We start from the raw sequence: 8,913 nt of genomic DNA on the forward strand, positions 1-8,913 counted from the left end.
TGCAATTCTATACGAGTGCGAGGTTGAGAGGTTATTCAATTTCTCCTTCGGGACATGTATAGAGTTAGGCATAGTTAACCTTAGTTTTGGGACCATGTATTTAAGGATCTCCACGGCTCATTATTACATCAGTTAGAAAGTATAATAGAGCGTTCTTGCATTTGAAACGATTGTCCTAGGCAGAATAATATCCGGGTACCCAATTTATATCGATTATCTTACCTTCTCCTTTACTTGTGCTCTCTTTCTTGTTCTTTTACTTTTGTTATTTCACATCTTGTCACACATATCACTATTTATTTTTCCATTAGTTAAGAAAGAAATCAACTGTTTTTATTCCCTACTCCCTGTGAATATGATACCCCACTCATCTGGGATTTTATTACTTTGACAAACTCGTGCACTTGTGGGATATACGCAAGGGGTATTGTCAAATTTTTGGCGCCGTTGCCGGGGAGTAGGCGTTTAGAGATATTTTGCACTTTGTTTTCTTAGCTATTCATTCATTCATTCTATTTCACTTCTTCTTTTCAATCATCATTCTGATTTTGTTTTCTTTCTTTTGGTGCTGCTCCAGGTTATGACCCGAGGGAACCCCTCAAGATTGATTGGAGGAGATCCCGAGCTTGAACGTACACTTAGAAGAAAAGGGAAAGAACCTGTGTAAGAACCATCTAATCTAATTGATTTGGAAGTAGAAGAATATGAAAACATGGAAGAACAGAATGAGCAACAATGGACATTATCTGATTATGCCAGCCCTTCAGTATTGGGGACACAATCGAGTATTGTGCGTCCCCCGATTATAGCTCAGAACTTAGAGCTAAAGTCGGCATTCATCCACATGTTGCAGTAATCCGCACAGTTCAATGGTTTGGCCAATGAGGATCCTAACAGTCATATAGAGAACTTTCTCGAGGTATGTGATATGCTTAAGATAAACGGGGTGACGGATGATCCCATCAAGTTGAGAGCCTTCCCATTTTCCATAAAGGGCAGAGCGAAGTAGTGGCTACACTCATTACCTAAAGCATCGATTACCATATAGGAGGAGATGGTAGAAGTTTTTCTGGCCCGTTATTTCCCTCCCGGAAAATCTGCAAAGCTTAGGAATGAGATCTCATCCTTTGTACAGTCAAAATTGGAGTCTCTATTTGAGATATGGGAAAGGTTCAAGGAGCTCCTGAGAAAGTGCCCACAACACAGATTCCCAGAGTCGATGATTGTTTAGACCTTTTATAACGGGTTGAATCTGAGTACAAGTTAACTCTTGGATGCGGCAGCAGGAAGCACCTTAGGTAGAAAGAGCCCTAGTGAGGCCCGTCAACTAATTGATGAAATGGGGTTAAATAGCTACCAATGGAATGCTAGGGAGAAGAAAAAGGTGGCCGGGCTCCATGAGATAGATGCAGCAACTTCATTGGCGGCTCAAGTGGAATCATTGAGTAGGAAGTTAGATCTTCTAACTTCAAATAGGGTGGCTGTGACTACTTGCACCGGGTGTGGTGGAGGACATGCTCCCTCCGATTGCCCGATCTCTATTGGTGATGCATCTTTGGTTGAGAATGTCAATTTAGTGGGTAATGCAATGAGGAACCATGGGAATCCATATAGCAACACCTACAATCTAGGTTGGAAGAATCATCCCAATTTTTCATGGAGCAATCAAGGTGAACAAAAGGCCCTGGGGCCACCTGGTTTCCAACAACAAGCCCCAAACATGGAAAACCGAGTTTCAGGTTTGGAGACTAGAATGACCAATTTGGAGAAGGCCTTGACTAGGTTTGTGCAATCGTCTGATACAAGGTTTCAATCAGTAGCGACTACACTTCACAACCATACTGCCTCTTTACACAATCTTGAAAATCAAGTGGGGCATATTGCGAAGTCTCTTTCGGAAAGGCCACAAGGAAGCTTGTCGAGTAATACCGAGATCAATCCTAGAGAGCATGTGAAGGTGATCATTTTGAGAAGTGGTCGTGAGGTTGAAGGTAGGTATCCGAGTGAGAGGCCCAATGAACACACACCCGAGGTTATAGAGGTTGAGGAGGGAGCAAGCAAAGAGAAGGAGGTGGTACCCCTACCTTTCAAGCCCCGTAATCCCTTATCCCTCTAGATTGAAGAATGACCAAGTGGATGAACAAGACAAGAAGTTAATGAGTTTGTTCAAGCAACTCCACATCAATATTACTTTTTATTAAGGCATTGGCCCAAATGCCTAAGTATGCAATATTCTTGAAGGACTTGTTGACTAACAAGAGGAAGTTGGAGGAGAGTGCTTAAGTGACCTTAGATGCTTCTTGCTTGGCAATGTTTCAAAAAAACATGGCGAATAAGAAGAAAGAGCTATGAAGCTTCATCATTCCGGTAATATTGGCAATTTGGGTGAAGAAATGGCATTAGCGGACCTCGGGGCTAGTATCAACGTCATGCCATACACTTTCTTTCAGAAGCTAGGCTTGGGAGAGCCTAGGCCTACTCAGATGACTTTGCAATTAGCGGATCGAACGGTGAGACATCCGAGGGGTATCATTGAAGACGTGCTTGTCGAGGTGGACAAGTACATTTTTTCGGTTAACTTTGTTGTGCTGGACGTCGACGAGGATGCGAATGTACCTTTGATACTTGGGAGGCCGTTCTTGCGGACTTCTAAGGCATTGATTGACATGGGCGGCGGGGAGCTAACATTGAGAGTTGGAGATAACAAGCTCACATACCGCCTTGCTAAAGCCATGTGGCATTCTCTTGATATCGATGATGCTTTGTATTTTCTAGACATTACTGATGAGATTGTTATTGAATACATGCAGGAGATGTTCAATCCGGACCCGTACAAGGGTTTGTTCGATCAAGAGGTAGAAAATAAAGAAGTTATGGTTTGACTAAAGAAGTACCATCTACTCCGGGGATCCTAAAGAAGGTGCTCTGGAAGATGAAGCGGGCGAGTAGATGCCACCAGAAATGCTCAAAGGCTGTTGTAGATGGGCGTGAACCGAACAAATTGGGTGAACCTTTGCTAGGTGGCCCCAAGCCTGATAATTCATCCTCTACCTTCAAGAGACTTTGCTCATCATGCTTTCAAGTCATGGGTAAGAGGGCAACTGATAAATGCTTGAGTAGACATATTTTTTATATATGTTTTACATGCATCGAGCATCATTTTTTTACCGTGGTTTATGTCTCATATTGTGTATTTGGTGCTCTTTTATGCATATAGGTTGTGAATGCCTTGACGAGTAAAAAAAGGAAGCAAAAGATAGGCTATAGAGACACAATGTTGGGAGTTCTTGTTCAATTCAAGGACCAAGACACGAGAGCAGCTCATAAACATGGAGATGTGTGCCAACTTCCAAGAAGATTCAAGTCAATTCACTAGTTGGAAGTGGCACAAAGGCAGCCACATCTTCATGTTCTTTCTCTTTGTGAAGATTGCAAGACCTCTCAAAGATACGCCGATGAAGAAAATGTTTTATAGCCTACCACATGGACGTGTGCCCGGACATGTGGCCTCAAGAGAAGAGTGTTTGGACCGCGCTTTCGTGAAAAAGTACTCGAGAAATCTTATCGCAGACTTGCCATTTCATGTAAATTTGCATTTCTTTTTGGCGCTTTTCTTGCAGGTATGCCACCAAGGACCGAAAAGCTTTGATCGTATACGATTAACCTTGGATGGGAACATTCTTTTAACACACCGGCAACACCAGAAGACGACGTCGATGCTTGAGGCGTCCCCACTCATAATTCTTTTAGTTTTCTTTTACTTTTTGTTTTTCATTTTTTTAGTTTTTTTCTTTTATTTTATTTTATTTTATTTATTTTTAGACTTTAGTTAACTTAGTGTTTTGTTTTGTTTGTGCGAGTTTGTGCTTCATGTGTTTACTTATAAGAACTCGTACACCTTTTCTATTTTGTTGAGCTTCACTGAACCCCTTGTCTATTTGTAGATGGCCTTGAGAGTGATGTTGATGGTGTTTTAGTCATAGACATGATCATGTGATATTGTCACATGGTCGTGTGAGCTTCACAACCCATACAACAAGCCCATGAGTTAGACTTCACCAAACGATTAATGAGGTGTTTTAATTGCATTCCCACACACATTATGCTTCCATTGTTATTATTTTTATTGTGCTTGCATGCGTACATTGAGGACAATGTACATCTTAAATATGGGGGAGGGTTCACCTTATACATGACTTTTACTTGTGTTTTCATGAGCATGCTCTTGTTGCCAATGAAGGTTCACCTTAGGGTTAAGAGTTTAATTCTTAGTTTTTTGGAGGTTATAAACATGACTTTTAGTTTTCACTGTAGCAGTACTGTAGCAAAAATATTGTTCACGCGGCCGCGTGGAAATTCCGCGCGCCCGCGTGGAAATTCTTGCAGCCCACGCAGGCGCGTGGAAAATCCACACCCGGGCACGTGAGGGCACGTGACGACGCGATCTAAGGCCCTATAAATAGCCGCTTTTGCCCTATTCTTTCTCATCTTTTGTGCGGCTCTTGAGGGGTGAGACGGTTAGGGTTTGGAGAGGAGGTCTTTATGGCTTTTGGAGGCGCTTCGTCACCAACTTTGATCGATTCCTCCTCCGTCATAGCATAAAGGAAGCCACCGTGAACCTAGCTTCGGAGTGGGTCCTTCAAGATGTCGAAGCTTCCATCAAGGCCATCGCTCATATATAAGGGGGTTTATTTCTATGGTTTTAATGTACTTTCACTCATTGATGGTGTGTTTTTGTATGTTGCTCCATGGAGGGCTAAAACCCTAGAGGGTATTTGGGCTTGTGAACCCTAGGATTCTCATCTTTTGTGGATTTGCTTTTGTGTTTCTATTTAATCCGAGTTTGATTAAGTTTCATTCTTGATTGTTTAATGCTTGCTTGCCTTATTGATCTTATGGTTATTTGGTTTGCATGATTTGTTGCCTTGGTGGGAGGGAGATCTCCATTAGGGTTAGAACCTCAAGTTTGAAGAGGGTTGAGAGGGTGAGTCATGAGATAGTGAAGTGTCCCCTTTCCCTCCGATTGGTGTATTCTATCTCCATTCCCTAAGCTCTATGCAACCATATTTGGTGGGAGGCGTGAGATTGCTCGATTTCTCCACCGGACCTTGTAGGGGGTTAGGATCCTTCACGGGAATTAGGGTTGGATCAATCTTTAGGAATTGGATACACGCTTTGGAATCCCTAGAGTGCTTTTGCGGTCATATGTGGTGTGAGGTGTTGAGATTGAGTGATTTCTCCACCGGGACCTCATAGGGGACTAGTATCGGTGATCTAGAGATAAACCCGATTATGTTTGGATTTCCACGACTTAACTTACTCATCATAGAAACACTTTTGCTTATCCGATACCTAATACTCGAATCCTAGGGGAGCACTGCCCGAATACCCCACTTTTTACTCGATTGAGATTCTCCTTCCATTTTACCCTTGCATATTCGTCTCCGGTGTTCATCTCTTCGCACATTAGATCACCACACTATCCCAATTATCATTAGGCTAGATAGCAGAGAAGAAGTTAGTACTAGTAGCCCCTGCTCCCTCGTGGATTCGACTCACCCGACTCACCGGGTATTTATTACTCGACATCCCGTGACACTTGCAGTACACACACGCATATTCGGACGTGTCAGCAACCTTCATCTATGAACCCCCATGAGGTAAGACAAGGTACGTCAAGCTTAGTGACGTAAAACAAGAGCTTCTTTTGGAGGCAAACCCAAGTGTTTATTATTTTTCTTAGTTAGTAGTTTAGTTTTTTTGTGCGAATAAAGTGTTGAGTGTTGGTGTTTTGATTTTTTTAGATGCTTATGTTGTGTTTTTATTGTGGGTTTTTTTAATGTTATAGTGTGTTTTCATGTGGATTTGGCGACGTTTAGGCCGTTTGAGCTTTTTTTTTTCGTGTTTTCTCTAGTTAATGTTGCCTTTTAAAGCAAGCTCTGAGTGTATAGTTGTGTTAAAAAAATTTTCTACAGTGCTTGCAAAGTTTTCTAAGTGTCCAAGTGTCCAGAGAAGACACATGGCCGTGTGGAATTTCCGCACGGGTGTGCATTTTTGTTCAGAGCTCATCCGAAGAGGATATAGGGGCGTGGACACGCCCTTGTGAGCAACCTTGTGATGTTCCACACCCATGGGTAATTTCCGTACAAGCGTGCGCCTTCCTGCAGAGACTTAGCAAATTATATTGACAGCACACAGGGGTGTGGACTCGGTCCTGTGGATGAACCTGTGACAAACGCAAGGGCGTGGGTATTTTTGACACGCCTGCAGGGGTCTCTACAAAAAGAGCTCTCTCCATCCCGAGAAGATACAGGGCGTGTGCATACCCCTTGTGAGTTAGGCTCGCGATTGTCCACGCCTGCAGGGATTCCCCTGACCGGGCGTGTGAAACACTTAGTGATTCTTCTCGCCCAGACAGTGGAGCCACATGTGCGTGCGGCTGCCCCTATAGGTCGGGTGCACGAGCTTGGATATTTTCCACACGCCCGCAGTGAGAGCATTCGAAAACAGTGAGGGTTTTTGCCAAGAGCCCATGGGGGCGCACCGCCCTCGCAATGCTTTCCTTTGGTGGTGCACGGGTGGGCAATTTCAAAGATGCCCGTGTGGATGCGCATAATTCCAAGAGACGCGAGTTTTTTTCTTTTAAAAATTTTTTTGTGAACTATTTTTCTTCTTCATCTCCAATCACCCAAAACCACTCCCGATCAATTTCCCGCCCCCACCATTGTTTTTGGAGGATTTTTGTTTCACATTCCGCGCCAATTTTCAAGTGTTCACATCTATTCCATCGGTAAACCTTTTTATCCTCTTTTCTTCACAAATTCTTGTTTCTAGAGGATTAAAAGTCTTAAGTTGCACGTATTTTTCACTTTATAATGGTTTGTGCAAGTCTGGACAACTTTTAACAGTGGTTTTGAGTTGTATGGAGAATTGTTGTGCAACCGTGTCAAGTTATCATGGCTTGCGGATCCACACAGCGTGTATAATTTCCATAGGCCCGTGTTGAATTCTGCAGGATGTTTTTTTGAGCCTTGTTGATCTTTTTCTTGTCCAATGTTGCAGATATTGCACCTCGAGCGAGGACGCATGAAGTTACGCATCTCTGAGATACCCTATTTGAGCCAATACACATGGAATTCTCGAATCCCTAAGCATTAGGCTCGATTTGAGAGATTATCGCAGACTCGGGTTTTTGGTTAGACTCGCTTTGTAGATTTGCAAGTGTGAGAGATATTCAGCGGGGTGATGAGCTAGCTGATGAGATTGATGAGATGCTAGCAGTGGGTAGCTAGAGGAGGTTATTGACGATCCGTGAGCCAGCTTTCCGCGCGGTGACACTTGAGGTGTTAGTGTCTTTCGAGTTTGATCATCCGTATAGGAGAGTTGACACCATGGATGCTATACAGTTCCGATCATTCGAACATCCATTCTGCATGAGTGTCACCGAGTTCTCATTTCAGTATGGGCCTCGCATAATGGCACGTAGACGTGCACAGAGGAGTATAGACGCTTTGTCGACTGGATTTCCCAAATGCATGCTGACTCAGCATTAGGCGTATAGGGTTTTGTGAGGACATAGACAGTATGAACCGGGAGTTTCTAAGGCCAACAACCTATACCAGTCGAGCTACAGGTATTTGCACTCGGTCCTCTGCAGTGTCCGTGTCGTCGAGGCGACAACTACGCTTTTTTAGCAGGCAAGACTTACTTTATCTATACTCTATGGTCTGCAATGTGCCGATTCATTTGGACACTTAGTGGCAGACGTTTTGAGGCACCAGCCCGCTTTATGAGAGTGGGATTATTATTTGCTGGTCCTTACATCACCAGACTCATCTTGGGGATGTGCTTGATGGACGCTATACGTGGTGTTGAGAAGACGGTCGTGCCTACTCCTCTGGGATTTGATACGATCAGGATTATGGGGTTGGTACACAGATGTGGGCCTGGGACATATATTATAGCTGCGTCCTCCCAAGAGACCACTGGGAGGGGAAGGGATGCAGCGGAGAGTCCTTGATGTAATCCCCGGGCCCTCGGGCCATGCAGACGGGGAGCGAGTACCCCTTGCAATACAGTGAGACATTCCGCAATCGAGACCCATTTTTCACTCCTTCTTAAGCTCATGATCATATTGGGAGACTCGAGAGTGCTGTGGGTGAGCTTCAGACCGAGATCACGGAGCTCCAGGTTATATAGACCGCATAGTATATTGAGATGGTGGCCCGTTTCAACGTGTTACATCGCTATTGATTAGCGGACTTTAGGGCCCCTCCTCGCATCCCCACCACTATGCCCACCGCACCTTTTGAGTACCTAGCGAGTAGCAGTGGAGCCGAGTGCAGTGCATGCATACTTGATCATGTTTTTTTCGCCTCTATTACTCATTTCATTTTTGACTTGTATACTCGTAAAGGACTTTCCTTCCGAGTTTATTTTTCATTTTTGTTGACTCGAGTTGTATTCATTGCTTTATCTTTTTATATACTCGAGTTGTTTTTTTGTTTTATTGAGCTTCACTCGAACACCCTCATGTATGCATGCAGATGGTCTTGTCATCATGGGAATTGAGACTTTGTCATGGGCACGGCCAGCGGTGCTTCGGCACTTGGCCGTGTGTGCTTCACAACCCGTTGGAACATCACTCCCAAGGATTTAGCTCCATCAAATGCAACACTCGGGAGTCGGGGAGTATTGTTTTTGATTGCTTTCTCCCACATTTGTTCTTGTTTGATATACATTATGAGTGAGCTTGTATGTGTACATTGGGGACAATGTACAAGTTAAGTGTGGGGGGAATTTCATAGTGCACACATCTATTTTATATTAGTTTTGATTGATATACATGCTCACATAGCCAATGGCGGTTGACCTTAGTTGCAATGATTGTATTCTTTAGTTTAGGAGAATTTT

At 43.7% G+C, this 8,913-nt stretch overlaps 1 non-coding gene across 1 annotated transcript; it reads right to left on the reverse strand.

Annotated features, from left to right (window-relative positions):
• Window positions 1-1,102: 1,102 nt before the first annotated feature.
• On the reverse strand, window positions 1,103-1,209 carry LOC120279842. Its single transcript, XR_005542142.1, has one exon. It is a non-coding gene; the product is annotated as a small nucleolar RNA R71 (small nucleolar RNA).
• Between the last annotated feature and the right edge of the window lie 7,704 nt (window positions 1,210-8,913).

This window comes from Dioscorea cayenensis, chromosome 16 (genome assembly GCF_009730915.1).
Source record: "Dioscorea cayenensis subsp. rotundata cultivar TDr96_F1 chromosome 16, TDr96_F1_v2_PseudoChromosome.rev07_lg8_w22 25.fasta, whole genome shotgun sequence".
Classification (NCBI taxonomy): Eukaryota; Viridiplantae; Streptophyta; class Magnoliopsida; order Dioscoreales; family Dioscoreaceae; genus Dioscorea; species Dioscorea cayenensis.